Source organism: Gorilla gorilla, chromosome 1, assembly GCF_029281585.2.
Source record: "Gorilla gorilla gorilla isolate KB3781 chromosome 1, NHGRI_mGorGor1-v2.1_pri, whole genome shotgun sequence".
Taxonomy (NCBI): domain Eukaryota; kingdom Metazoa; phylum Chordata; class Mammalia; order Primates; family Hominidae; genus Gorilla; species Gorilla gorilla.
The window spans coordinates 178,331,427-178,337,754 of NC_073224.2; the positions used below are offsets into that span (position 1 = coordinate 178,331,427).

The following is a 6,328-nucleotide window of genomic DNA, read 5'->3' on the forward strand; positions in this document are numbered from 1 at the left end:
TATGTCTGCTTATCTTCAGCCTTCTTGGGAGGTCATGACCCATGCATACAAAGTAATTGAAGAACAATGAAACATAGCATATTATTAGGTGTCAAAAATGGTTGTTAACGAGACTAACAGGTAAAAGAAATCAGAGAAAACTGGGCTAGAGTTTTTCATCACTAGAGGGAGACAGGGAGAAGCAAGAGTTAGTGCTTCACTTAGATCGATCAAAACAACTCTGTAAGGGTATTACTATCCCCCATTTACAGATGAAAAAACTAAGGCCCAAGGATGTTAAGGAACTTGTACATGATCCACAGGCAGCAGGAAATGGAGTCAGAATTTAGAATTAGGTTTATCTGTCTCCACAATTCCTTTTTGGAGGTTTTAAGCAAGAGGCCATGGCAGATAGGCTGTGGAGGATTCAGACATCTGCCAGGAGAATTAACTGTGTGACCATCATGGTCCCACCCAGCCTTGGGGTCCTGTGGTCTGGAAAGATTTCAAGAAGCAGGTGGGAGTTGTGGTCTCAGTTTTGGGGGAACTGTTTCTTATCTAGGAGAAGAGACGCCAGCCTTGTAGATGCAGATTTTCCTGGGTTGAATAGATTTTTACAAGTTCAGCGAAATCAAATGTGGTGATTGAGAAAAGAACAGAGTAACCCAGCATTTGTGACTGGTTTGGTGGGTCAACAAGAGAGAACGACAAAGATTATTGTCATCAAATAGCCTTTCCTGAGAGGGCCACATAGTCATCAAATTCCCTTTCCCTAAAGGAAAATCTGCTCATGGCCCACCAAGAATGCGGAGCCAGATATGACTGGGGCCAGCTGGGACTGAATTGGTCCCTGCCTTTTAGATTTGCATCAAAAGTACTTGATACCCCTGCTCAGGATTTCACAAAACTGCAATCAGGTAGCCAGGGCTGTATTCTCATCTGGAAGCTTGACTGGGAAAGATGACTTTTAAGATTATTCAGATGGTTGACAAAATTCAGTTCCTTGCAGCTATAAGACTCATGGTGGCCTACTTCTTCAGTGTCAGTATACTTTTGGAGAGCATTTTATAATTTGCAAATGCTTTTTCATTCTAAAATTAAGCACAAATATGCTACTTCCATTGTCATCTAAGGAGTCCACCATTCAAACAGCTGCCCAAACTGAAATTCTGAAAGTTACCCTTGATTCCTCTCAATTCCTCAATTCATTAGCAAGTCGTATGGGCTGCACCTCCAGAATAAATCCTGACTCCAATAACTAGTTTCCACTTCATAGTCACTACCATTAACCAAGCCACCACCATCTTATCTAGCCTAATGCAACTACTTTCTTGCTTTGTTGTTGTTGTTTGTTCTTGTTTTTTTTTTTTAGAGACAACGTCTTTCTCTGTCACCCAGGTTAGAGTGCAGTGGCACAATCACAGCTCACTGCAGCCCCAACTGCCCAGGCTCAAGCAAACTTCCCACCTTTGCCTCCCTTTGCAGCTAGGACTACAGATGCACACCACCACGCCTGACTACTTTTTTTAGTTTCTGAAGAGATAGGGTCTCACTACGTTGCCCGGACTGACCTTGAACTCCTGGGCTCAAGTAATCCAACAACCTCAGCCTCCCAAAATGCTGAGATTACAGGTATAAGCCGCTGCGCCCAGCCTGCAACCACCTCCTTACTGCTCTCCCCACTTTCCCTCTAGTCCCACCAAATCCATTCTCTATAGAGCAGTCAGGGAAGTGTATAAAATATGAAAATAAGATCATCACTTTGGCTGGGTGCAGTGGCCCATGCCTGTAATCCCAGCACTTTGGGAGGCTGAGGTAGGTGGATCACCTGAGGTCAGGAATTCGAGGCCAGCCTGGCCAACATGGTGAAACCCCGTCTCTACTAAAAAAAATACAAAAAATACATAAAATTAGCTGGGCATGATGGCAGGTTCCTCTAATCCCAGCTACTCAGGAGGCTGAGGCAGGAGAATAGCTTGAACCCGGGAGGCAGAGGTTGCAGTGAGCCAAGATCATGCCTCTGCACTCCAGCCTGTGCAACAGAGTGAAACTCTGTCAAAAAAAAAAAAAAAAAATCATCACTTTCTTATTCAAAACCTTCCTCACAGCTTCTCACTGGGATTACAAAAAAAATCTAATTCCAGTTCCTTCATGATCTGGTCCCTGCTTGCCTCTGTGATTTTATCTCCTACTCTCCCCCTTGGTCATCATGTTTTGGCCCTGCTGGGTGCCTTCTTTTCCACAAATATAAGATGACCTGTCTGACTCACAATCTTTGCACTTACTTTTGTGTCCAACTGGAATTCACTGTCCCTAGACCTGCACATGGCTGGCTACTTTTCACGGTTCAGTTATCAGTTTGAAGTCATCACTTTACAGAGAACATCTCTGGCCGCTTTTAGGCAAAATAACAACCACCTCTGAACTTAAAATCGCCCTTCATCCCATCACTCAGTTTCCTTTTTCTCATAGCATGTGTTACTGTCCAAAAATAACTTCTTCCTTCTTTCCCTTTCTCCTTTCCTCCTTCTCTTTCTGCCCCCATTCTTTCTCCCCCCATTTACTTATATATCTATTTTCTTTCTCTTTTCTTTTTTTTTGAGATGAAGTCTCCCTCTTGTTGCCCAGGCTGGAGTGCAATGGCATGATCTCGGCTCACTGCAACCTCCACCTCCTGGGTTCAAGTGATTCTTCTGCCTCAGCCTCCCGAGTAGCTAGGATTACAGGCGCCTGCCACCATGCCTGGCTAATTTTTTTTTTTTTTTTTTTTTGTATTTTTAGTAGAGACAGAGTATCTCCATGTTGGCCAGGCTGGTCTCGAACTCCTGATCTCAGGCAATCCGCCCACCTCGGCCTCCCAAAGTGCTGGGATTACAGGCGTGAGCCACTGTGCCTGGCTCTTTTTTTTTTTTGAGACAGCGTTTTGCTCTTGTTGTCCAGGCTGGAGTGCAATGGCATGATCTCAGCTCACTGCAACCTCCGCCTCCCAGGTTCAAGCCATTCTCCTGCCTCAGCCTCCCGAGTAGCTGGGATTACAGGCATGCACCACCACGCCCGCCTAATTTTTTGTATTTTTGTATTTTGTATTTTTAGTAGAGACGGGGTTTCACCATGTTGGTCAAGCTGGTCTCGAACTCCTGACCTCAGGTGATCCACCCACCTCGGCCTCCCAAAGTGCTGGGATTACAGGCGTGAGCCACCATGCCCGGTGGCTATTTTTTACATGTATTGCCTTGTCTTCTTTCTAGAAAATATGCTCCATGAGGAACTTTCAGCACTGTGCCTGGCACATAATAGATATTCAGTAAGAACTTATGGGATAAATAAATGAACCTTGTAAGGAGGACATTAAAGAGGTTATTAATTTCCATTTTAATTAGAAATATTAGGTCACTTTCCCAAAGTCAGAATATTGTATGGTGTTTCCCCATGAGTCCTCCAAAGACTGGGACCATGTTTTCTACATTTTTGTTGCCCCAGCAGTCACTGGTATGTAGTGCCAAGGAAGAAGATAAAGCAGTAGTTAGTGAATTGGAATCCTGACTGCTCTACTGTGTGTTACCCTGGGCAGGTTATTAAACTTCTCTGTGGCACGATTTCTTCATATGTAAAATGGGGATAAAAATAGTACTTGCCTTATAGGGTTATGAAAATCAATTCAATTCATATAGGTAAAGCTCATAGCTCAGTGGTTGACACATATGAAGGGCAATAGATGTTCTTCTTCACTCACTTTTGCCTCCCTTTTCTTTTTCTAGGCATTTGATTAATATTTGCATTAAATTGTTGACCTTTCTATAGTTTTCAAACTGTTTTAATGAGTCATCGTATTTCTTTTCAGTTTCTCTAATCCCAAGCAGGGCTTTTTTCTTGACTTCAATCACTCACTCCGTGAAAGGTAGCAATGTTGCCTTAACTGAAAAGGTTAAGTAACCCTCTCCCTTTTTTTTTTTTTTTAATTTTATTTGTATCTGCCTTGGCCATGTACATAGACACCCAAGGGCCCCTTCTCCCAGCCTGGGGAAGGGGTGGTGGATTCTGGAGGAAGGAGACATCAGAGTGAGGACACAAAGTTCAACAGAAGCTGCTGCTCCCCTCAGCAAGGGGCATCTGTGTGAGCAGGGACTTGTACCCTCTGCTCTTCCTCCCTACCAGGCCATCTGCGAATCTGCATGCGTCCTCCTATTTGACTCAGGTCACTCTTCCCTCTCCCCATGGACTAGCTATGAGCAGGAGACACAACCTCTTCTCTTGTGTGTTTCAGCTTCTTTTCCTGCTCTTCCCATCCCTTAAGTTCTATTCCTGGGGATAGAGACATGAATACCCATAACCTCTCTCCTAAGCCTCCTCATAATCCAGGGTGCCACATCCAGACTCTCGACAACTGGAAAGGCCAGCGACCTGGAAGCTCATCACAGCAGGCTATGTGTGAAGGTAGGACAGTAGACATGAGTGTTTATCTGTGTAAGGCAGGACTGCCACCATGGCAGGGTTTGGGGAGCCATGGGGCTCTGGGGGTGTGTCTGAAAGTGGGGGCAGAAAGGTTCAGGAAGCCAAAGACATCGGCTTATTTATAGTAGAAGTCCACGTGGGCTCCAGGCTTGAACACCCCCTTTTGCAGCAAGCTCAGCCGTTTCTGGGCTGACACCCTGCAATCCACCAGCTCTCCCTTTGCCTTCAGCTCCTGCAGCCTTTTCGCATGTCTGGGTCCATGGAGGTCTACCGGGCTAACCGCTGGGACACGTCTGTGTCCACAGGACCTGGGGCCTAGTTCGGCACCCTTACATTAGGTTCCTCCGACGCCAGGACCTGGAACAGAATGTTACCAGCAGCCTTTCCCGCACAGTACAGCGCTCACCCTTTGAAGGGCTGCAGGGCACAGAGGGTTGAGATGTTAACCACAGTTCTGTTGAGGCCAGGACTGGTTGGTAAGGCCTTCAAGACGCTGCAAGTCCGGCAGAGAGAGCATGGAGGTCAAGTTCAGCGCCCAGTCTTTGTTCACTTGAGTGGAGTCACCCAGGTCCACGAAGCCTTTGGACACATCCCCAGGACAGCCCGCGTTGTTGATGAAGAGCAGTTGCTGCAGCTCCTCGGTCCTGGGGAGCTGACGCAGGACCCCAAGCAGCGGGCTGCAAGCCAGCCTCGGCGCCCAGGTCTGCGGGCACCCGCACCACGCGCAAGCCAGACCACCCGGCGCCCAGCTCGGCCTCCAGCTGCCGCAGCGCATCGTCGTTGCGGGCGTTGAGGACCAGCACGTAGCTCGGCGACAGCAGCGAGGCCAGGAGGCCCGGGTCAGCACAAAAACAGCACGCTCCAGGCCGCCCTCCATGCCGCAGTCCTGATCATGAACTAAGTCCCTGATAAAGGGGGAAGGGGAAAGGAGCCGCCAAGGCTGGATAAGGTTTTGTCTTCAACTATGAGCAGAAATATTTAATATTTCGGGCCTTAGTCATTTCCGGAGACTCCAGCTCCTTGCTCAATTTTTAGAAAGCTTTTTTTTTTTTTTTTTTTTTTTTTTTTTTTTTTTTTTTTTTTAGGCAGTCTCGATCTTGTAGCCCAGCCTGGAGTGCAATGGCCTGATCTCGGTTCACTACAACCTCCGCCTCCTGGGTTCAAGTGATTCTCCTGCCTCAGCCTCGCGAATAGCTGGGATTACAGAAGCGCCACCACACCTGGCTAATTTTTATATTTTTAGTGGAAACGGAGTTTCACCATATTGATCAGGCTGGTCTCGAACTCCTGACCTCCGGTGATCCGCCCGCCTCGGTGTCCCAAAGTGCTGGGATTACAGGCCTGAGCCACCGTGCCTGGCCAGGGCAATCCTTATTGTGCTTTCTTTAGAGAGGGAAAGAATAATCCCCTCTTTCCTCGTCTTTCATCTTCTGCACCCAGCTCTTAGTAGGTGCCTTAAAAATGCTAGTTTTATCTCTCATCTCCATGCCTCACCAAAACGGCTAGGTTTGAATTTCACTTCAAAAGTAAGAGTCAAACGAATGCTGATAGCAGCTTTACTCATAGTAGTCAAAGATTAGAAGCAACCAAAGTTTTACCAATAGGCAAATGGGTCAACTGTGCTCATGGTCTAGCCGCACAGTGGAATACTACTCAGCAAGAAAAAGGAGTGAACTATCAATGCACACAGCAACATGGGTGAATCTCGACATTATGCTGAGTGAAAGAAGTCACCTACAGAAGAGTTCATACCATGTGATTCTACTTATATGAAATGCTAAAGAAAAATCTAATCTAGAGTGACAGAAAGCCAACCAGTGGTTGCCAGGGGCTAGGGTTGTGAGTGGGGATAGACCAGCACAAAGGAATGGTTTTGTTTTTGTTTTGTTTTGAGATG

The 6,328-nt window shown here is 46.5% G+C and overlaps 1 pseudogene; it reads right to left on the reverse strand.

The window, feature by feature from the left end:
* Positions 1–4,546: 4,546 nt before the first annotated feature.
* Positions 4,547–5,995, reverse strand: LOC101153166 (sepiapterin reductase-like; annotated as a pseudogene).
* Between the last annotated feature and the right edge of the window lie 333 nt (positions 5,996–6,328).